This window comes from Schistocerca piceifrons, chromosome 4 (assembly GCF_021461385.2).
Source record: "Schistocerca piceifrons isolate TAMUIC-IGC-003096 chromosome 4, iqSchPice1.1, whole genome shotgun sequence".
Classification (NCBI taxonomy): Eukaryota; Metazoa; Arthropoda; class Insecta; order Orthoptera; family Acrididae; genus Schistocerca; species Schistocerca piceifrons.
Genome location: NC_060141.1, coordinates 598,080,614 through 598,106,226, shown reverse-complemented (window position 1 = coordinate 598,106,226; position 25,613 = coordinate 598,080,614).

Here is a 25,613-nt window from a genome sequence, read left to right as displayed (position 1 = left end):
CACTGCAGCACTTTGAGACATCAATTGACTCAAATGGGATACCGTTTTTCACATACACGGCTACTCCCCCACATCGCAAAGAGCTCCTAGAAAAGCTGCCAGCCAACCTGTTTCCTGGTAAAGGAATCTCTGAATTATCTCCTTAATTAAGAAGTGTTCAGATATACCAATAATTTCAGAGTCGACATCTATAGGCAATTCACTAACTTTATCTCTAATACCTTGTATATTTTGATGAAATATACTAATTCCCTCATTACTCAGATACCTAAGCTTTGTCGAAAGTGGTTTCTTTGTTAGAGAGACTTCCCGTAAGCATGAATACCTATCAACTGACTTCGATCTAAAAGAGGTGCAGCTCTAACAATGACTAGTACAGGAATTTTCCCATGAGTGATCCCACCAACCCCACCTATGCTGTCAGCTATAAGCTTTGCCAACCTCCCCTTTCCATACCTGTTGAGGTGCAGGCCATGTTTGGTGAAACCCATCCTTCTGATAGACTCCACCGACACCACTGAAATGTGACTCATGCCATCTGTCATCAGCGCACCCCCAAGTCTCATGTTATTACGCTTGATGGCTGTATTAAGATGAGGCCGATCGTGACGCTGAAACAGTTCCACGAAATGCACATTCGTGTTGCCAGTCTGAGTGGCTATCTTTTCCAGGTCACCATCTGTGTCATACACCCCATCCCTATCAACACTATTACCAGCCTCATCCACAATCACTACCTGATCCTCTTTAGTAACATCCCTACATAACCCCCCTATGTTAACAGTCACCTGAGCCAATCCTGCATTAGGCTTCACAATGCTGGTGACTTGGTACTCACTCCCCAACTCTTCCTGCAACTGCTGGCCTACACCTCTACCATGAGAACTACCTAACAGCAGAACCTTCTTCTTTCTCTTAGACATTGCAACTATCCTAGCCACCGTAACTGCTGAGGTCTGCTGCATACTTCCTACATCTACAGCTACTAGAGATTCCTCTCCACTAGACTCTGAGAGTTGGTCATATCTATTGCAAACACCAATAGTACAACTATCTGGAAATCTCCTTCCGCTAGCAGATCTCTTGCCAACAGCCAGCTCCCATTCCCCAACCCCCTTCTCCCTCCTCATCCTATCTAGCTCCTCCTGTGCGTTTTTCAACTGCACCTGAAGGGCACAGATCTTACGCTCTTGCTCCTTTACCAACTTACTCTTGCTACATAACCTGCAGTTCCAGGAGAGGATCTAACCAGAATGCCCACTGGCTTCCCCACTGCATTCCCCCCAGTGAAAATACTCTGAACAAGTCTCACACCGCAATCCACTACTCACGAACCTACGGCAAAGCCCACACTTCTCACTCATGGTAAAATTTTAGTTATTGAAACAAGAAAACTACTTTATCTAAGCTCCGCTACTACAATAAGTAGATGTTAAAAAACTGACTACAAATTATCACAAACTTACTCTACAACGGAAGTAACTACTATTATTAACAGTAATAATCAACAGCAAATGAGAATATAACAAAAGACTAACACAGAAAGAAAATCAAACGTCTAATGACACAGTAACGAAACTGAAAACAGGTCCCAAAAATTTCTTCTGACATTATTTCACCAGAAAACACCAAGAACACCAGTTGAAGACTACTTAAGTTCCTGAATAAACCACTATACACAAACAATTAATTAGTACTTAGCTTTCGATGCGCCGCTACAGCTGCAACTGGTCAGCGCGGAATGTAAACACAGGTAAGAGTTTAAGTTGCTCGATACGAAACACTCACAAATATCAAGTCACAACACAAGAAAGGCGGAGGTGAATGAAGAAACCACTAATAAGTCACTTATATAGTAAATATTATCACAAAAAACCGTTAAAACATGTATCTGAAGCCTAAAAATATATGATAACTCAGAGAGCGATCTCACACGTAGTCACGCGCTTATGACGTCACACCAAAGATAATATACACAGGATCTGGTTCATCATTATCACTTATTTATTTTTTGTGCTAACTGCCTGCTTCTCCTATTAATCTCAATATGACCTTCCTTGTAACTTAATAATTATCTCATCTCCTCTGATTCAGCTTCCACTACAGGTACAGTACCACTAGAACTCTGTTTGGCATTAACAATCGATGAAGCAACAGAAGCCCTGTCAACCATCCAAACTGACTGTTTAATCTCCTACATGCTCTCTATTATTTCTTTCTCAGAATGATATTTCAGCTTCTCCAAATTCTTCTCTAAAACTTGTAATGGTGCAGTCTGACTTGAAAGTCATTCTTGAATCCAGTCACAGTTCTTGGGAAACTTGTCATCAAAGTCACAAATTCTCTCTTCAAACTTTGTATGTAGTTCTCTTCTTAACTGTGTACACCGTACGTTAAAATTCCTTAAAACTCTTTGCTAACAGATTCACATTACTGTTCTAAACTATGTATCTATCGTCCTACGATAGTAACATTACCCTGCAATTTCTCAGCTTACCCTTTCACATAAACTTCTATTTTCACTGAAAAATCCACTATCAAATTCTTTGTTATAACCCTCACTTTATCCTCTTGCATTTCCCTTATGTTTCTTAAACTGTGTAAACAATTCCAATTGTAAACCACTCTTTTCCTTTTCATAAATATTTTCTTATGCAGGAACATTTTTGTGGGATTTGTCCCGACCTTGGCAAGCAGAAGAATTTGAAAAAGTAACTGCTCAACCACTGTAACCATTAGTAGGACCATGTGTCTGATCCACATCAGAAGCAACTGCACTTTCACCCATACCAACACTACTGCTTTCCTGACTTCCAGAATTCATATCACTGACTCGAAACACTTTCAGACTGACTACTACACATAATAAATGGCTTATAACTAAGTACATTATTGCTTCCTGGAGTAGCGACAGTTGATAAAATATCTACATGAGAATGTTCCATCACTTTAGATGACTGGTTCCCATCCGAAGAATAATTGCCCACTGAGGGGTAAAAATAAATTTTCTGAGAGTAAAAACGTATGAGGTCAATTGAATTCATAAAACTAAATTATTTTTAAAAGATCATTACTATTATCACTATTTCATAATGCTGTAGTACTGATTATGTAAATTACGAATGACTACATTTTTTTCAAATACTAGTATTGACACATGATAAAATGTGGTGAAGGTTGCAGCTTGTTTTAACGAATAGTTGAAAACATTTCCATCACATAGTCACACGCTACACACATTATATGTACAGTGTAGTATGGATCTCTGACAGTAAAATTGAGGCAGATACGTCACATTTGATTAAATATCTGAAGGAAATACCTTGAGTTTTAAGTAGTTCCTGCAATATATTATAAATTACTTCATTATTCCCTTCACAATGTACGTCCCCGGTAGCTGCGTGGTCAGCGCGACAGACTGTCAATCCTATGGGCCTGGGTTCGATTTCCGGATGGGTCGGAGATTTTCTCCACTCAGGGACTGGGTGTTGTGTTGTCCTAACCATCATAATTTCATCCCCATCGACGCGCAAGTCGCCGAAGTGACGCCAAATCGAAAGACTAGCACCTGGCAAACCGTCTACCCGACGGAAGGCCCTAGTCACACAACAGTTACTTCAGAGTTATAAATGAACTAAATAACACCGCAACACGTCAGTAACTATGTAATGTTACTACACTGCGGCAGGACTTACACAGCAATATTATTACTATCATCTTCATTAGTGTTATGTACACAGTTTATAACAGAGTACACCATAACTGGTTCATTATGGTGGATTGCACATTTTGTCACTACTCAGACACTTACCAATTGTAATGTATCGCAAATAATACATGCAGATCCCAGTAAAGTGGATGTTTTAGTTAGCAGATTGATATTTTATCAGTGCCAAATGCCCACTAAGACCATTGGGAACTGCTCCTAGAGCGATTATTATCATTATTATCATTACGGTTGTCAGACACGAGACACTGACAACGTGAAGACTTCCAGTTTCTGTCATTAAGAAATTATGAGTCTATCAATAAAATAATTTACAAACAGGCAATATGGCACACACGACTTCTGTTGGTTGATTTTAAATGGCGGAGAAGGGTGTGGGCGAATCAAGTGTCTCTGTAGAGAGGAGTGGAGCAGTGAAGGCGCGTTTTGTAATAAGTGCCTACATTCATATGGATAGTTTGCTTTCTTTTCTGAGAAAGGGCTGTAGGTAATAGTCACTGGGCAATGAAACTTGCCTCATCATTCTGTAAAAGAAGGTTGTTAGAAATAAGTAGTATCAATTGTCTCATTGACCCATTAACTTGTGGCTTAGCAAAAAAATTAACAAAACCTAAATATTATTTCTGTCTCATCATTTTAAAAATATAAATGTTCAGACAAAATCGTCTTCCATTGCAAAGTTCAGTTTGGTACCAACGATTATTATGGATGGGGAGGATGCACCAACTAATTTATAATTAGAATCAAGGGTAGTGGCCTTAGAAAGGTTGGGATCCAATGTTTAAGACTTTTCATTTCTCTGTTTACTTTTTCAAAAAAGGGATCTCCTGCCCTCTCTTTGAGTAACTGTACTCTTCTCTATCATGAACTGATCACTAATATCACCAAGAACCAAACAAGAATATCAGATGACCACCCACAGTTATTAATAATTTTCTTATAGAAAAGAAACAAATTCACAAAATCTCCAGTAACTCCCCCCAGAAAAAAACTAATTGTCAAGTAGTGAAGACTTCTAGGAATACTTTGCTATAATAGTGATGTTTTGTTTTGCCCTCAGGATGCATTTCCCTGAAAGGTTCAAACACCTGCTTGACATTAAGCTTCTCGTTAAGATATTTGTACTTCTCCTGTGAATAAAGCGCTTCATTATTGGGAAATTGTGTTATAAGCTCCATGTTACCAGGCACACACTGTCCTCGTTTGTCAAATGGAGATTTTCCTGTAGCTAATAGGTTGACCAGCCTACAGACTCGATTCTCTGAGATACCATGTATAGTAATAAATACTTACTTTCATACCACATATTAACCTGTAGACGTGTTGAAACTCTGTACTTCATTCCATTATGTTTCAGTTTGTCTCCTTCTGTAACAGGTGATCATAGTCTAGCTATTGGAACAACGTCCATCAAGCTCCATAAATATCAAACTGTTCAATTTGTTGAACACTTTACAATTACTATTCCTCAGCAATTAGTCTTATGCAGCACTGTTTCCACATCTGTTGAAACACAAGAAAAAAAATGTTTATACCTACACTCATGTGTCAAGGAAGTCATGCACCATACTCACTTTTACAGGGTATGTTGTATATACTTACTGGCATGCTCCTTCAGATTGACTTTCCGCCACTGTTCCTCCTTTACAGTTTACATACTGGAAGCCTTTAACTCCAGGTGTCTCTACTTTCTCACACTTACATTTCACTTGTTTCTGACCCTTTTTCTTTTTTTAGCTAACTTTTGGCGGCTATTGACAACTCCAGTGGTTCATATAGTTGTCGTCACAAACTAAATTCATGTCCTGGGCATATGTCATCTCTAAAATAAACAAGATTTTCAAGAGTCTAGCAATACTGTTAAAACGAAGTGAACACATGTGCTTTTTCTTTGAAATGTGAAATTACAGGGTGGGGCAAATAAAAGTGGCCGGGGCGAGTGGATACAATAGAACTTGAATGTATGCATATAGCCACATCTCGTGACGCCCGACGAGTGATCCGCACCAGTTTCTTGGAGCACATATTTGTTAACAGAGGTCAGTCTGGTTGCGGATGTGGCTGGCCACTCAGGTCATATGATATGCCAGTGGGTAGTGTTCCTGGTTTTGCTGCCACAGTAACTTATTTGTGGAAAAGCTACCCTCGTATCTCAAGTCAAGAACTGAGTCCTTTCTGTTCTTAAACTATTTTACTTCAGTTTGTTTATGTGTCAGGCCATGGCGCAGTCCATTTGGTTTCTCACCTGAACGCTGTTCTACTTACTATTGTTATTTTTCTTCCTCAAAATCCAGCCGAATAGCTTGATACCACATTTAATAGAGAAAATTCAGAATGAATTACAATGACTACATTATCAGATAATCACATTCCCAACATCGATATTAGAACAGGCTACCTTTATGAAGTGGTAACTAAGATTAAGTGAAGCTTACGTTCTACTGATCAAATTTCTCCAGTACACAAGCAGCTAATTACTGCCTGAATTCGTTGCAGCGCACTCTTGTGTGGGCATCTGTCTCCTACAGTTGTTAACACACGTCGACCCAGTTTAAACTTAGAACAGAAACTTGCGTTGTTCAAGCCACATCCTTCAGAGTCGCCAGCTGTTAAAGTATGACACTTCATATCCCCACGATCACAAAGGGGGAAAAATCCGTATTTCCGAACTTCATCATAGAATAACGGCAAAATCAGCAACTTTCGACGACAATCTTTACTGTAATACTCTACAAAATCTGTGAGGGCATGTAAGATGGCAAGAACTATGCCCCTTACATGAAGTCATTAAAGATCACCTAACTCACGTTGAGTGAACAGTAGGGCTGAACAAAAATGACTGACAAGGCACAATGCATTTGAGGAGGGTATAGTATCGACGTATTGGAATAATTAATGTTGGGTGATGGTTTTAAAGTAATTCACATGACATAAAAACTTTATGGAAGCGCGTCGATTTACTGGAGGCTAGTTTACTCCAGGGAAGTATTCGAGTTGACCATGATGCGTGGCTGGGGAGCGGCAAAGGGAAGCGACAATAGGCAGCTTACGGTGGCTCAAACTCTTGAGAAAGCGGTGATAGGACACGGCCTCCAGCTGCCTTAAGATGAGTGACAGTGTGGTGGGATAGTTGACCCCATGCTGGTGTACCGGGAAGCAGACAGAGAACTTGTATGCCTGTTGATAAATGTCCGTCATCCCGTTTTCAGTGAAACATGCGAGAAAGCCACGCAAAGCTACAGTGGAGCGGTCAACAGATGTCAAAATATGCATGTTCGTGACTATAGCAACTTCACGCTGAATTCACGGTCCACAGAGTATGAAGTAAATCAGGTGAAGAGCGACAGAATGAAATTCGCTGGCCTCCAATGGGAACATAGGACCAAGGAATTTGAAGTACTCTCCTGGGAGTCAGAATTCCGGAAAACTTGGTGTTTGTGCAGACGCTAACCTTGATGGGTGGCCTGGGAGGAGCTAAATAGCAGAAGTTGAGAGGAAGGGATATTTTATGGGAATTTGTTCACTTCCCAGAGCAGGCATTGGTCAGTGCTAGGAAGCAACGGATAATTAACGCGACTTTCGCAGCAATTAGCGTAAGTGATTTTGCTGGACGCAAAACCGAGGTGAAGAGCGTACTGTGAGAAGTCTCCATAGTTGTATTCCATTCCCAGCTTGCCGTTCTCTACTCAGCTTGCCTGGGAGAGATTGAGCATCTCTGCAGTTTAGGACTTAGCAAACGGAATGATTGAGCTTGGAGATAGAAAGTTTTCATTCAGCTATATACTGAGCAAGATAGGTAGAAGTGAATAGACGAGTGCAACCTTGCAGCACCACGAGGCCGGCCAACATTCGCATAATGACGCTGTGCCACCACACTGAATTCGGTGATATTGCGCCCGCTCCGGCCACTGATTAATTTGTTGGATCACGTTGGCAAAGTTTCCACGAGGGTTTGCTGGGCCATGTATTGTAGAATTCTTCTCGCACTTCGCATTACGTGTGCATCAGTTGATAGGAATTACTTTAGATTTATCGCACTTTACTCCATGAAACGCAATTTATTACCACTGCCTGTTAGGAGAGTCAATTAATGTGATGATTGAAGGTCATGAGTTAATATAAATCTGTGCTAATCGACTGCACCTGTTTTCAATCAAGTAGTTGAAATCCCAAGTCACTTTCTTAATTAATGTTATGTTCAACATTTGCATCTGGTGTTCAATAGCTGAATATAACATCAATGTGCACCCCTTTTTAATTAAAAGGGATCAGTTCTGAATCAATGAATGTCAACACTGCCACCGCAGTTCAATCAGGAGTCACAGGACCTTATTACTTTCTTTGCATTATCCAACATTATGGCAGTTTTGCGCTCTCTGTTGATCTGTTAGTCAATTACCTGGGGTGAACACACACCAAAACTTGATAAGGGATGAGTGGGGTGTTACATATGGCTGACCAATGCCAGGATACGATACTTTATGATTTGCTAGGAAGTAGTCTTGAAAACGGAAATTTTTCCATGGGATCCATTGCTTAGCCATTTTTAATTGAAAAACGGGTAGCATTATTTACAATAAGTTACATTGTCTTCTTCATCTGCTGTCCTTTCATATTGATATTTGTAGGTGCCTATGCATTATATTTGTGATTTGTTGGAGTACTTGTGATGTGCAGTGCCGTAAGCAGCCGATGCTGAGCACACAGAACACAATCATTGGTACTAGCCCATTTGGGGGAATGCTTCATCAACTATTTGTCGGGTCACTGCTCAGACCCAGTGTATCAATTTGTGTCCTGATATACGTTCTGCGTTATCTAATTATTGAGTGTAAGCGGTACTTGGGTTTTGAGTTTTCGTGTAACATACAAGTGCAAACGATAACGAGGGGAAAAGCCCAGACAAGGACAGAATATAATGAGACTGTTACTCGGGAGAACATGGGTGATAGTAGGGAAAGCTCTACCGATGATCATGACGAACGCGAGTTGCAACTTCCTGAAACTGCGTCTCACAACTGGTTTAGTCTACTGAATGGCAAGGACGTGGATTCAGGCAGTGATACTGAGGGCTCGGGGGACGCAAGGAGTACAGGATTAATCCATAAGTATGGAAGATCCAGCCTAAGAAGCCAGAGTGTGTTGGAACAAAACGGTCTCTGACCATTATCAAACGATTCATTCACAAGTGATCCGACGGGGTCGCGGAGACGCTACTTGTCTAGATATCGGAGGGTTCCTCAGAACAGAGGAGAAGAGTCGCATTTTCAACCACAAAAGAACGAGGATCAAAATGCGGCTACTCTCAAAATCATTACGGACCTTTTGCAACAGATGCAAACAGTGAACTTGGAGCAGAGCGCTAACCTTAATGCCGAAATTAAAAAGGCGAATTAGGAGCTGAACTATAGGCTCACAGAAGTTCATAGGGAAGTAAAAGAGGAGGTAAAGAATCTCGGCGTCAAAATAGAGCAAGAGATTGCCATCATCAAACGAACGGCAATTGGAGCCAAATGAATTGCGAAAGGAGCAAGGAAAATAGCGGGAGAAACTCGGGACTCCACGCAAAGCACAGCAAAAGTGGGAAAGGTCATGTTATCAAGGCTACAAAGCCGGATAAAACATGTTGAAGAAAAGCAACATGAGCAACCGGACATAGGGCCTAACGAGGTTGGAAGAGGAGGTGGCGATTTTAAAAAGAATTTTAGAGGACGAGGTAAAACGTCTCATTACAGAGACATCAGGAAAGGAGAAGGGTGTAATTACTGCGTCGACTGAAACGTCACTTGCCGGAACACAGACAACCGCTTCACGGTGTTACAAAGTTGACACTATAAGCAACGGGAGCCACGCCTTCATTCACAGCTCTGAGGCAACGACCGAGGTAAACTCGGACAGCGCGCAACAGTCCAGTGAGCACAAATGCTGTCAGCTGATTAGATGTACCGAACAACTGTCGAACATACAGAGGTGGAGAGATGACGATAGCGTGTCGGAACGAATTAGTCCACAGCCCGAAGTTCATACGAATCGATAGAACGGGCGAATTTATAACTGGAATTACGACCGGTTTGACTACAAGCATTTTGTATCAGTCCGAAAGTTCCATCACTACAAGGACGAAGGTAATAGCTTGCATCCAAAAACTTTTATGGGACAATTCGAGATATCTTTGCCCCCACACTGGCCATTGATGTACCAGCTGGATTTTGTGTGCTCCCACATGGAGGGCGCGACCGCTGAGTACATGAGAGATGTAGCGAAGACGAGCGTACGTTCGAAGAATTCTAAAATGCCTTCTTGGGCAAGTATTGGTCTGAAGAAACCCAAGAAAGGATCATACAAGAAATTATGATGTCCAGAGATATGGAAGGGGCAGGGTACCGGAGTCCGGTCAAATTTTTTGAAAATATGACAAAATGGAACCAGTACCTAGACAACCCATGTAGCGGAGCGGAAATCTTCTGATTATGCTACATGAAACTTCCCATCTCGTATCAACAATCACTTGCTGATCATTGTGGTAGCGATACTGAGGTGTTTAAGGGCATTTTGCGTGAACTGGAATTCGAATTTCTAGAGGAACAGGCGCGGGAGAAACGCCGACTGCGCGAACAAAACAATAACCGTCGCAATAATGGACCCTAGTGGGATAGTAGGCCAGTACCGAAATACAACGGCCACCATCATGATAGGAGTAATGGCAACTCGAAAAGAAGGTAGACGGAAGAAGAGCGACACTCTCCGGTGCAACATAATAAATCACAAAGGTCTTGGTGCGGTAATCAGAAATCGGGAAGGAACAGGAATAATGGTTACCAAAATAACAACCAGGAAGAGGTCGAAGTCCGCCCTCCAAAGCCTGGTCCATCCCACCTTAACGGGCAGGATTACGAATGACTAGACCAGAGCGCGGAAGTAGTAAATATTGCCTTAGAATAAGGATTTTTGCTAAAGTGTCTTGTTTGTTTGTGTATGTACTGATCTTATTGGTAGAATGTCTCACGTATTTTTGCCTATATTTTGTGTTTTTATTATTAATAATGATATCTCGCCTCACAATGTTGTGAAAGTGAAGTGCACTAATTATTTTGTAAAAACACACGATTAAAGAAAGGAAAACAAGTATTTCTGGGCGTACCCCTAGAAAAAGATACATTAGGAACTCTGTAAATTACAGGAAGGTTCACTGTAATTGTGTCTCCGTCATTGGAGAACATATTTAAGGTGGCCAGTCCCGTAGGTCGTTACGAGGACGCACCTATGCATCTCGTATGCCCCTGAATACGTAGGAGGTGGACATCATTGCGCAGTTGCGTGAATTAGCGCACCCAGTGCATGTTAAAATGAAGTGGATGTAATTAATACGCCAGAAATACTTGTTGATACCAAGATAGTGTAACAACTGCGAATGTGAGCAGTGAACTATATTTGTGTTGTGCCATTGTGACATTGCTATTCCGAAACATGTTCACAGGCCTTATAAAACCATTCGTGACATAAGGAGAAAACGGGAAGAAAATAGAGGAGAGAAGAAGTGTCGCAACAGAACACGATAAAGGACGCTAGCCAAACTTCCAGCCGGCCGCTGGTGGCCGAGCGGTTCTGGCGCTACAGTCTGGAACCGCGCGACCGCTACGGTCGCAGGTTCGAATCCTGCCTCGGGCATGGATGTGTGTGTTGTCCTTAGGTTAGTTAGGTTTAAGTAGTTCTAAGTTCTAGGGGACTTATGACCTCAGCAGTTGAGTCCCATAGTGCTCAGAGCCATTTTTGAACCAAACTTCCAACAAAAATCTTGGTAAGACTGACACATGTCTAAGTTTTTTGTGTTTTATACATGTTCGCAGGCACAATAAGATGGACGTGTGCCACATAGGGAATCCACAATAAAAAAAAACAAGATTAGAGATAAAAAGTAGTAAATAGTAGATGGGTAGTCGGGTTGGTCAACACCGTGTTAGCCGTAGGAATTGGTAGTTAGAAATGGTGATGGGATCCTGTCCAGATAATCTTGATTCCCTATCCCTTGATTGTGTGTGTGTGTGTGAACAACTGTGAAGCAAGTTGTCTTGTACATTTTATGTCTATGTCTAAAAAAAAGTTATGTTACATTTCAATTTTAATTAATCCTGAAGTTGATTTACAAACAAGAAAATCATTTCTTTTGAAATGAGACAATTTCACTGTCTTAAAAAAAAGTGTGGTACTAATGATTAAATATCAGCACTTTCCATGTACTAAAATTAGTTGTCTTAGTTTGTTAAGGTGGCGTAACTGAGCGAGAGGGAGTTGAAGCTACGACACCTTGCACACCACACACGAGCTGACAAGGAACGAGGACGACAGCAATGAGGGGAGCACACAGCTGACGATGATGATGGCATGCAGACCACGCCCTGAATCGACGGGGCCGGTGGTCAACTCAGCAGCCAAGGAGAGGTGAGATCCAGCACCTCTGTGTACAACAAAGAGGTTGGTCCTGGTCTCTGTACATGGTCTGGATCAGGGGAAGCAATGAAGAGGTCCAAGAAGGTTTCTATATTTGTTGCTCGCCACGTCAGGTGGAGCGACAGCCCAGCTGATCTTTTGTGCCTAATGACACCAACTTTCAGGACCTGAGCTAAAGTTAGACTCTTGTGTGATCATGGTATCATCGTCCCTCCCTTGCCCTAAAGCGTCTATAGAAGGAGCAATGACCTGTGGCTGAGCTGCGAGAGGTCACCGATCATAGATGCACCGATGGGATCTTGGGCCTGTCAGACAAGATGTCAACAACGAGCTCTTAGGTGAGAGCCATCCTGCCTCACGAAGATGCAGGTGCCTGTGGCGCCATCTCAGTAATCGACGTTGCTCTCTTCTCAGCTGTAAGCCATCCCTCAACTTGCTATTCAGAACTAATGTCACTTCCGTTCCTGCAAGAAACTTGTGGTGTGTGTGTGAGTGTGTCAGTGTGGATTTAAATGATTAACATACGCCTCAACGAACGTAAAGTACTCATTTGTTCTGTTTATGAATTATGTTATAAGAAGGTTATGATTTTATAAATGTTCCATTTGTTAAAACGTCACATATTTGTCATGCCATGTCTCTTTGTGTTAGACTAGGATATCATACTTATACCTTGTTACAAATACACAACAGTGTTTTTGGTTGTGTTTTAGGTACATGTGTGTACACAATCCAACACTGGACTGGGCCAGGCCTTGTTGAATTGTATAAAGATGACACTTACACCATGCACAATACAAACGTCCAGAGACAGTGAGACAAAAAAAAACCTTTATTTATAAAATGTCAAACGGGCGTTCGCATATAATTGAATGAGAGCAACCACTATCAACTTCACAAAATGTTACATGAATATTGTTAATGTATGTTTTTAGTAATTTAAGTCATGATGTAGGGATGGATAACTGAGAGTGAATGGACCTTAAGTTATAATTGCGGGTTTTGCCATTCAAATGACAAGCACAGAGGTGCTTCAACATGTGTATTTGCCCTTTGCGACGTGTGTCCTTGTAATATAATTGTAGTTTTCTCTTGAGTACTCTGACCAATAATTGTCTCAGGAATCGGCAGAGATTAAAGTAAAATTAAGACTAAATAATGACCATGTCTTTAACAGTAAATCAAGACATTGAAGGCAGGTACCCTAGGAATGAGTGGGAGTTTGCATCAGAGAGGAGGTAGTGTTAATCAATCGCCCATAACTAATCACACGAACAGATTAAAATACCAGTTATGGAGTTATTAATTTTGCACCACAGGTGGTAACACCATAGGAGTCATCACCTGTACTACAAAACTGATTTGAAGAGTGGGGCTATGTAAGATGGCAAGAACTATGCCCCTTACATGAAGTCATTAAAGATCACCTAACTCACATTGAGCGAACAGTAGGGCTGAACAAAAATGACTGACAAGGCACAATGCATCTTGTAGAGGGTATAGTATGGAGGTATTGGAATAATTAATGTCCGGAGATGGTTTTAAAGTAATTCACATGACATGAAAACTTTGTGGAAACGCATCAATTTACTGGAGGCTAGTTTACCCCAGGGAAGTATTCGAGTTGACCATGGCGCGTGGCTGGGGAGCGGCAAAGGGAAGCGACAATAGGCAGCTTATGGCGGCTCAAACTCTTGAGAAAGCGGTAACGGGATGTAGCCACCAGCTGCCTTAAGATTAGTGACAGTGAGGGGGGGTGGTTCACCCCACGCTGGTGTATGAGGAAGCAGATGGAGTACTTGTACACCTGTTGAAAAATGTCCGTCATCTGGTTTTCAGTGAAACATGCGAGAAAGCCATGCAAAGCTAAAGTGGAGCGATCAACAGAGTCAAAATATGCGTGTTCATGACTATAGCAACTTCACACTGAATTCACGGTCCACAGAGTAAATCAGGTGAAGAGCGACAGAATGAAATATGCCGGCCTCCGATGGGAACGTAGGACCAAGGAATTTGAAGAACTCTCCTGGGAGTCAGAATTCCGGAAAACTTGGTGTTTCTGCAGACGCTAACCTTGATGGGTGGCCTGGGAGGAGCTAAATAGCAGAAGTTGAGAGGAAAGAAAATTTTGTGGGAATTTGATCACTTCCCAGAGCAGGCATTGGTCGGCACTGGGCAGTGACATACGATTAACGCGACTTTCGCTGCATTTGGCGAAAGTGATTTTGCTGGAGGGGAAACCGAAGCAAAGAGTGGGCTGTCATAAGTCTCCGTAGTTGTCTTCCGTTACCAGCTTGCCTAGAGTGCAGACGTGGCATTCTTTACTCAGCTTGCCTGAGAGGAATTGAGCATCTCTGCAGTTTAGGACTTAGCAAACGGAATGATTGAGCTTGGAGATAGAAAGTTTTCATTTAGCTATGTACTGAGCAAGATAGCTAGAAGTGAATAGACGAGTGCAACCTTGCAGCACCACGAGGCCGGCTGACATCTGCATAATGACGCCGTGCTGCCACGCTGAATTCAGTGATATTGCGCCCGCTCTGGCTACTGATTAATGTGTTGGATCACGTTGGCAAAGTTTCCATGAGGGTTTGATGGGCCATGTATTGTAGAATTCTTCTCACACTTCGCATTACACCTGCGTCAGTCGATAAGAATTACTTCTGATTTATTGCGCTTTACTCCCTGCAATCGTATTTTTTAGATTTATTGCGCTTTACTCCCCGTAAACGCAATCTATTACCACTGCCTGTTAGGAGAGTCATGTAATGTGATGATTGAAGGTCGTGAGTTAAAATAAATCTGTGCTAATCGACTGCATCTGCTTTCAATCAAGTAGTTGAAATCCCAAGTCACTTTCTTAATTAATGTTATGTTCAACATTTGCATCTGGTGTTCAATAGCTGAACATAACATCAATGTGCACCCCTTTTTATTTAAAAAGGATCAATTCTGAATCAATTAATGTCAACACTGCCACCGCAGTTCAATCAGGACTCACAGGGCCTTATTACTTTCTTTGCGTTATCCGACATTGCTGCAGTTTTGCACTCTCTGTTGATCTGTTAGTCAATTACCTGTGGTGAACACACACCAAATCCAGATAAGTGACGTAAGTGACGGGTGGGGTGTTACAGACATATTAAAAAACTACCGAGGAGTATTCTGAGGGGGGGGGGGGGGGGTGGATGGATTTACAACACAGCAATGCCGACAGTGGAGAATTTTATGGTATTGCATTGCTATGTTATTCCGAATTACGATGCAATGTTGCCGGCCGCTGTGGCCCAGCGGTTCTAAGCGGTTCAGTCTGGAACCGCGGGACTGCTACGGTCGCAGGTTCCAATCCTGCCTCGGGAATGGATGTGTGTGAAGTCCTTAGGTTAGTTCTAAGTTCTAGGGGCTAATGATCTCAGATGTTACAACCCATAGTTCTCAGAGGCACTTGGACCATTTTTGATGCAATGTTCTTCGAACATTAAAGCACTATGGACAACGATCAGCTGTATAATGGAATGATGAAAATGAAAATTTGTGTCGGACCGCTACTCGAAGCTGCACTTCCATCTTGTCGCAAGCAGTCGCCTTACTATTAGGCCATACGAGTATGACGCACAGACAGATTAAGAAAAGGCTCTGAGCACTATGGGACTTAAGGTCTGAGGTCATCAGTCCCCTAGAACTTAGAACTACTTAGATCTAACTAACCTAAGGGTATCACACACATCCATGCCCGAGGCAGGATTCGAACCTGTGACCTAGCGGTCGCGCGGTTCCAGACTGAAGCGACGGACAAATCCAAATTCCATATGTCGTCAACCATTTGTCTACAACGTGTACTCGTACACTATGTATATTCCCGTACAAGGAGACATTTGTCTTGAAAGTAGCTAGCCCGGTGTCGGTGGATAAATACGATGTTCCAGTGCCTGTGTTATTCCGAAATACGATGAAATTTTCTTCGGACATGCATGCTTGCATGTCCGAAGGAACAGGCAATGCGGTAACTACAGCCGTTATGAAATACATGAAGTGCAATTGCAGTTGAGAATATGGAGTACCATCAGCTGTGTAACGGAATAACAACAACGAAAATTTGGGTTGACCGAGACTGGAACCCTGATTCCCGACTTTTCGCGAGCGGTCGCTTTACCATCCGACTATATGAGCATATCCGAAGGAATGCATCTTACTTCGGAATAACACAGGCATTCCAATATTGTATTCATCCGCCACCGCTTTGCAAGCGACTTTCAAGTAAATCATCTCCCCTGTCTCCCCTTTATAAAAAAAAGATATGTTCGGTAACTGGGTGCTGCTTTGAAACGTCCCCTTTGAAAACTGGGAATGACAATGCTGGAAAAACTCTTGCATTATTTGATACAGAAACACCCGAGTAAAACTGAACGTACTCAGACATTCCTCTCGTTACTTATTCTGATCATCACTAAACTGACACACAATATTTTTAGCTCAAAGAAATCTGACTTTCAGTAGTCCCTACAAAAGAATGGCCCTGACTAACAATAACCTATACCTTTCACGAATCACTCACTTCACAAAAATTTTCGTTACTCGAACTACTGCAATATATTGAGCGCCAATACTGCCAGCTAAATAAAAGATTCTAACTACTGAAGGCACTAAGTACTGACAGGCGTAGTTAGCAAATGAAAGATTTTCATAGAGAACAAACAATGTATTTTCCTTAATAGCGTTCAAAAGTCATAATATAGAAATCAGTTCATGACATCCAGTCTTACAAACTTCCTTTTTCTGACGGTCACCCGTCCAGATCGCCCGCTCTCAAAACTCTTGCACCTCTCTCCCCACATCCATCACTGCTGCCGGCTCACTTCCTACGACACAACGCTACACGCTGTTCACATCCAACTGCCCAACACTACACAAGCGAATACTCCAACAGTGAGTCCAACCAGCCACAGACTGCACAAACCGCAGTCAGCGATTTTCACTCAGAGCACGACGTGGCGTTACCAACATAAGAACCTAAACAGCCTACTTACAACAGCCAACTTGCAGTTTCAACTTTATAGGTAAGTTGAAGTAAAATACATAAATACAAAATCTTAGGTGAGGATAGCTAAAACGCCTTTATTTGGTAACTAGTTTCAGCTCATTGACGAGCCATCTTCACATCAACAAAAATTTCATTATTTGATTCCTTGTATATCAGCCAAAAGACGTTACACTTCGTACACGGAATCAAATAATAATAGTTTTATTGATCTCAAGATGGCTCGTCAGTGAGCTGAGGCTAGTCATCAAATAAAGCAGTTTGGGAGATCTTCACTTAGAATTTTTATGTACATATTTTACATAGCAGATCGTACCTCTCGCGGTTTGGGAATGTCAAATAAAAACGTGCATTGAGGTAAGCCATGCTATGTGCTACATCCCTCTTCAGAAACTCGTACTAAGCTGTCATCTCGAATAAGTAACGAAAATTAAGCTACAAACATTGTAAATTTAAATGAAATATTACGCATGGAGGTTTCATGACTTATGTGTAATGTTTTATTTCTGCATACATTTTAACTGTGACTTGTACAATCACTTTGGTTTTATACAAACTACACTACGAGGTGGGTATCGTCTCGAGACGACCTAACGAAGAGCTGTGTGGTATCGAGGCGACTGGGCCTTGATTTATGCTCCGCTTTCGTAATCGATATTTATGCGGGCTGCGTAAGCAGTTCCCTTCATAATGTGATGTATATCATTACCTCAGCAAATTATTTATGATATTCCGCAGCGCAACGTAATCATTACTGACGGAGCACTTTGTGAAAATAAACTGCCATCTCGCGTGTTATGTATTATGTGCAAACAAGTGAGCTACGCCATATTTCCACGGATATGAAAGCTTCTCATATCTACTGCGCCTACCTGTGCAGCAATATCGAGACGCGTTGTCGTTGCCCTTCATTACACTAACACAACAATTAGGTTAAAATTGTTTTCGTTTAGATTACATAAGTCAGTGCCTAGGTCACATGCTACATTATTAAAATTGATAACCGGTTTCGGCTCTTGCTGCCATCAACAGAAATGAAATTACATTAGCGATACGTGGGCGCTTAGTGGGTACTGTGTATGCGCCTATATGTCGCTGCTGTATTTTTTAAAATCTGATGACAGCTGTGAAGACGAAACCGACGATAAATTTTGTGATCAAGTGACTAACTTTTGTAATCGAATAATCTGATCCATAGGCCACATGTCACCTCTGCAGGTCCAAAGGCCTCATTTAGCTTGTTTTCGTTTAGCTGCACACAATCTCAGGTTATGTGATTCGCTTTATCCGGAAAATCAAAAGCCTTTCATTACCTTTCTTTTTCTTATGATGAGCTATAAGCATGTAGCAAAGAGACAGCTGACTTTCTCTTTTTAACATGGACTTTTGTTTTTTGGAAGGCGCATTTCCTCCATATCACGAGGAACTTTTGTGCAGTACAGGTGTCACTGAAGAAACGCTATGTTTCTCACATTATACGTTCAAAGCGCAATAAAATGGAACATACATGTGGACCTTTACGTCTAGGTACTTTGTTTACTAACTGAACATTTAGGATATCGTAACACTGCCAGACACGAGGAATTTAGTCAGTCTGGAGGTTATGGTTCGTCAGTAAAAAGTATTATCCTTTATCTTACAAAATCGAATTAATACATAAGAAAATGAAGGAAGCATGATTTGGTTTAAGGTCCCATCGGCAACGAAGTTATTACAGACAGAGTAGAGGCATGGACTGCTGTTGTTTAAGGATGGGGAAGGATATCTACCATGTCCTTGCAAAGGAACTATCCCGGCAGTTGCTTGGAGTGATTTAGGAACATCATGGAAAACCTTAATCTGTGTGGTCGGACGCTGTTCTGAACTTTCTTCCTCCTGAATGCGAGTCCAGTACGCTAACCACTGCACCACCTCGGTCTGTATAATACGTAAGTAAATTACTACAGTTCGCGTAATAGTTTGTTTATTACTGGTTTAAATCATCAGACGCTAGTATCTTGAAGTGTACACTGTCCTTATGCCTAGACGATAAAGATTTGATCACTGGTGTTCGTTGTATCGCTTGCTGGAAATGACTGAGTTTATTAAAAAAAGAAAGGAGCAAACAGCTGGATTTATCTGGTAGTGAGGTACCAGGGAAAAGTTGGAAATATAGGAGAGAATTAGATTACGATGAAAACGACGGTGTCAATCATAATGATGATAAATATGATGACCGAAGAGTACCAGCGGCAACTTCCAGTCGTGAGTAGTGGATGAAGAACTTTTATTGCCCATGATCGAACCCACTTCCACTGATCTTAGCATCGTCATCTCATCTTATTGGCCGTGGCCCCAGTGAGACGTCCTCAAATCCCTCAGTACAATCAATCTGCATTACAAACATCCCAGAAGAATTCCTTTAAGACGCGGACACCTCATTTATTTCATAAACTAGTAAACCATGATATTATCGAGCCCTTGATCCCATAGACTCCTCTGTCAGACACCCAAAATAGTCTTCCATCTAATCTTTGGTCCTAATCGACCTAATGGAATATTCCTCATCCAAAATTTCGCATCTTCGAAATAAATAATCACATTACTAATCAATATACGGAGTGTCCCAGGATGAATGGTCAATATTCAGGAATATGACAGGCAATATCATTTGAAGCAGACAACTGCGTATGCACATATGCCCTATTTCGAATGGTTTTCGAGATAGAACACATTCAATATAAATTGTTATTTATTTTTTGTATTATTCAACACATTGTCGGATTAATAGATTTACACATGTGCAACAGCTAGTGAACATTATGATACGCGTTTTACAAAGCAGCTTAAATCACTTAATAAAGACAAGGCCTCCGGTCCAGATTGTATACCAGTCAGGTTCCTCTCAGAGTATGCTGATAAAAGAGCTCTATATTTAGCAATTATATACACAACCACTCGCTCACAGAAAGATCCGTACCTGTTGTTGTTGTTGTGGCCTTCAGTCCTGAGACTGGCTTGATGCAGCTCTCCATGCTACTCAATCCTGTGCAAGCGTCTTCATCTCCCAGTACTTACTGCAGCCTACATCCTTCAGAATCTGCTTAGTGTATTCATCTCTTGGTCTCTCTCTACGATTTTTACCCTCCACGCTGCCCTCCAATGCTACATTTGTGATCCCTTGATGCCTCAGAACATGTCCCATCAACCGGTCCCTTCTTCTAGTCAAGTTGTGCCACAAACTCCTCTTCTCCCCAATTCTATTCAATACCTCCTCATTTGTTATGTGATCTACCCATCCAGTCTTCAGCATTCTTCTGTAGCACCACATTTCGAAAGTTTCTATTCTCTTCTTGTCCAAACTATTTATCGTCCGTGTTTCACTTCCATACATGGCTACACTCCATACAAATACTTTCAGAAACCAATTCCTGTCACTTAAATCTATACTCGATTCTACTTCGACCATCATCAGTTATTTTGCTCCCCAAATAGCAAAACTCCTTTACTACTTTAAGTTTCTCATTTTCTAATCTAATTCCCTCAGCGTCACACGACTTACTTCGGCTACATTCCATTATCCTCGTTTTGATTTTGTAGATGTTCATCTTATAGCCTCCTTTCACGACACTGTCCACTCCGTTCAACTGCTTTTCCAAGTCCTTTGCTGCCTCTGACAGAATTACAATGTCATCGGCGAACCTCAAAGTTTTTATTTCTTTCCCATGGATTTTAATACCTACTCCCAATTTTTTTGTTGTTTCCTTTACTGCTTGCTCAATATACAGATTGAATAACATCGGGGAGAGGTTACAACCCTGTCTCACTCCCTTCCCTTTCATGCCCTCCGACTCTTATAATTGCCATCTGGTTTCTGCACAAATTGTAAATAGCCTTTCGCTCCCTGTGTTTTACCCCTGCCACTTTTAGTATTTGAAAGAGAGTGTTCCAGTCAACATTGTCAAAAGCTTTCTTCAAGTCTACAAATGCTAGAAACGTAGGTTTACCTTTCCTTAATCTTTCTTCTAAGGTAAGTCGTAAGGTCAATATTGCCTCACGTGTTCCAACACTTCTACGGAATCCAAACTGATCTTCCCCGAGGTCGGCGTCTAACAGTTTTTCCATTCGTCTGTAAATAATTCGCATTAGTATTTGGCAGCTGTGACTTAGTAAACTGATAGTTCGGTAATTTTGACATCTCTCAACACCTGCTTTCTTTGGGATTGGAATTATTATATTCTTCTTGAAGTCTGAGGGTATTTCGCCTGTCTCATACATCTTGCTCACCAGATGGTAGAATTTTGTCAGCACTGGGTCTGACAATGCCGTCAGTAGTTCTAATGGAATGTTATCTATTCCCGGGGCCTTGTTTCGTCTCAGGTCTCTCAGTGCTCTGTCAAACTCTTCACGCAGTATCGTATCTCCCATTTCATCTTCATCTACATCCTCTTCCATTTCCATAATATTGTCCTCAAGTACATCGCCCTTGTATAGGCCCTCTATATACTCCTTCCACCTTTCTGCTTTCCCTTCTTTGCTTAGAACTGGGTTTCCATCTGAGCTCTTGAAATTCATACAAGTGGCTCTCTTTTCTCCAAAGGTCTCTTTAATTTTCCTGTAGACAGTATCTATCTTACCCTTAGTGAGATAAGCCTCTACATCCTTACCTTTGTCCTCTAGCCATCCCTGTTTAGACCTTTTGCAATTCCTGTCGATCTCATTTTTGAGACGTTTGTACTCCTTTTTGCCTGCTTCTTTTACTGCATTTTTATATTTTCTCATTTCATCAATTAAATTCAATATTTCTTCTGTTACCCAAGGATTTCTACTAGCATTCGTCTTTTTACCTACTTGATCCTCTGCTGCCTTCACTACCTCATCCCTCAGAGCTACTCATTCTTCTTCTACTGTACTTCTTCCCCCATTCCTGTCAATTGTTGCCTTATGCTCTGCATGAAACTCTGTACAAACTCTGGTTTAGTCAGTTTATCCAGGTCCCATCTCCTTAAATTCCAACCTTTTTGCAGTTTCTTCAGTTTTAATCTACAGTTCATAACCAATAGATTGTGGTCAGAGTCCATATCTGCCCCTGGAAATGTCTTACAATTTAAAACCTGGTTCCTAAAACTCTGTCTTACCATCTATCTGATACCTTCTAGTATCTACAGGATTTTTCCATGTATACAACCTTCTTTTACGATTCTTGAAGCAAGTGTTAGCTATGATTAAGTTATGCTCTGTGCAAAATTCTACCAGACGACTTCCTCTTTCATTTCCTACCCCCAATCCATATTCACCTACTATGTTTCCTTCACTCTCTTTTCCTGCTCTCGAATTCCAGTCACCCATGACTATTAAATTTTCGTCTCCCTTCACTACCTGAATAATTTCTTTTGTCTCATCATACATTTCATCAATTTCTTCATCATCTGCAGAGCTAGTTGGCATATAAACTTGTACTACTGTAGTAGGCATGGGCATAGTGTCTATCTTGGCCACAATAATGCGTTGACTATGCTGTTTATAGCAGCTTACCCGCACTCCTATTTTTTTATTCATTATTAAACCTACTCCTGCATTACCCCTATTTGATTTTATATTTATAGCCCTGCAATCACCTGACCAAAAGTCTCGTTCCTCCTGCCACCGAGCGTCACTAATTCCCACTATATCTAACTTTAGCCTATCCATTTCCGTTTTTAAATTTTCTAACCTACCTGCCCGTTTAAGGGATCTGACATTCCACGCTCCGATCCGTAGAACGCCAGTTTTCTTTCTCGTGATAACGATGTCCTCTTGAGCAGACCCCGCCCAGAGATCCTAATGGGGAACTATTTTACCTCCGGAATATTTTTCCCAAAAGGACGCCATCATCATTTAACCATACAGTAAAGCTGCATGCCCTCGGGAAAATTTACGGCTGTAGTTTCCCCTTGCTTTCAGCCGTTCGCAGTACCAGCACAGCAAGGCCGTTTCGGTTAGTGTTACAAGGCCAGATCAGTCAATCATCCAGACTGTTGCCCCAGCAACTACTGAAAAGGCTGCTGCCCCTCTTCAGGAACCACACGCTTGTGTGGCTTCTCAACAGATACCCCTCCGTTGTGGTTGCACCTACGGTACGGCCATCTGTATCGCTGAGGCACGCAAGCCTCCCCACCAACGGTACATAAAGACTCGAAAATTGCTCAAGTCACAACAATACCCAAAAAGGGAAGTTCGAGTAATCAGCTGAATTACTGGCCTATATCACAAACATCGATTTGCTGTATGGTTTTGGAACATATATTGCATTCGAACACTATGAAGTACCTCGAAGAAAACGATTTATTGACACATAGTCAGCACGGATCCAGAAAATATCGTTCTTGTGAAACACAACTAGCGCTTTATACTCATGAAGTAATAAGTGCTATCGACAGGAGATGTCAAATTGATTCCATATTTTTAGATTTCCAGAAGGCTTTCAACACCGTTCCTCACAAGCATATTCTCACCAAACTGCATGCCTACGGAGTGTCGCCTCAGTTGTGCGACTGGATTCGTGATTTCCTGTCAGAAAGGTCACAGTTCGTAGTAATAGACGGAAAGTTATCGAGTAAAACAGAAGTAATATCCAGCGTTCCCCAATGAAGTGGTATAGGTCCTCTATTGTTCCTGATTTATATTAACGACATAGGAGACACTCTGAGTAGCCATCTTAGATTGTTTGCACATGATGCTGTCATTTACGGTCTTGTAAAGTCATCAGATGATCAAAACGACTTGCAAAATGATTTAGATAAGATATCTGTATGGTGCGAAAAGTGACAATTGACCCTGAATAAAAAAAGTGTGAAGTTATTCACATGAGTACTAAAACAAATCAGCTAAATTTCGATTACGCGGTAAGTCACACAAATCTGAAGGCTAAATACTTAGAGATTACAATTACAAGTAACCTAAATTGGAACGATAACGTAGATAATATTGTGGGTAGAGCAAACCAAAGACTGCGATTCATTGGCAGAACACTTAAAAGATGCAACAGGTCTACTAAGGAGACCGCTTACACCACTCTTGTCTGCCCTATTCTGGAGTATTGCTGTGCGGTGTGGGATCCGCATCGGGTGGGACTGACGGATGGCATCGAAAAAGTACAAAGAAGGGCAGCTCGTTTGCATTATGGCGAAATAGGGGAGATAGTGTCACAGACGTGATACGTGAATTGGAGTGGCAATCATTAAAACAAAGGCGTTTTTCGTTGCGACGGGATCTTCTCAATTTCAATCACCAGTTTTCTCCTCGGATTGCGAAAACATTCAGTTGCCATCAACCTACATAGGGAGAAACGATCATCACGATAAAATAAGAGAAATCAGGGCTCGCACATAAAAATTTAAGTGCTCGTTTTTCCCGCTTGCCGTTCGAGAGTGGAACGGTAGAGAGACAGCTTGAAGGTGGTTCATTGAAACCACTGCCAGGCACTTTACTGTGAATAGCAGAATAATCACGTAAATATAGATGTAGATCAATCGAAAATTAAGTCTTTTTAACCAATTCACCACTAATAAATATCGTACACGTCGCATGGCAGCGGTTGCATAGTTCCCGATAAATTTTCAAATATCCCACCATCAACTGCATTGTATTTGTGCACTTTAAGATGAGCACAACACGTTAGTATCGGTGCCTCCACAAGTTCCCTAATGAGAGCAACAGCGTCCATGATGCGACCAAGCAGTTATTCTGGTGTATCATCTTTCATTTGTATATCTCAGACTTCATGCAACTCCTAGCAGTCTTGGTGGCAAATTATATGTACTACTACGACCAATTCAGAGATTGCGATAAGTGCGATTTAGATGCTCCCTCACACGTCTTGTAAATCTGCAAGTGCAGTGCAGTCCGCGTGGCCAAAGGAAAGTCCTCATGGTGTGCAACCAAACAAGTAATTCGGTTTCCTCGTTGGCTGCTTGAAAATGAATGTACATATCAACATGTTATCGATCATGTCACATCAAACAGTGATCGAAAAACGAAGTTGGAAACTGATTTCCACTGTAGAATCTGGTTTCTCCTCAGATCACTGACGATTATAAGTTTGCTCTGGATTCCACTCCGTGTAAATGTGGCTTCATCAGTTAATTGCATTAACGGAAGAACAATGATAATTTTCTTTTAAACAGTAACAAAATTGAAGTCGTGAGACATTGTCGCCAGTGTGAAGATTATGGGCACGCTGTATGTGAAATGGGTAAATGTTTTCTGCATTTAATTTTCGCTGAACACGAGTTCGTGAGACACTGACAAGTGCAGGAAGCTCCGAGATCTGGTAATAGGACTACGCTGCACCATATCATCAAAGTGTTGCTGCTCCTGGACAGGTTGTTGAAATACATGATCAGAAGGAAGATGACAACTTCGAAGAATACCTGTTTCACC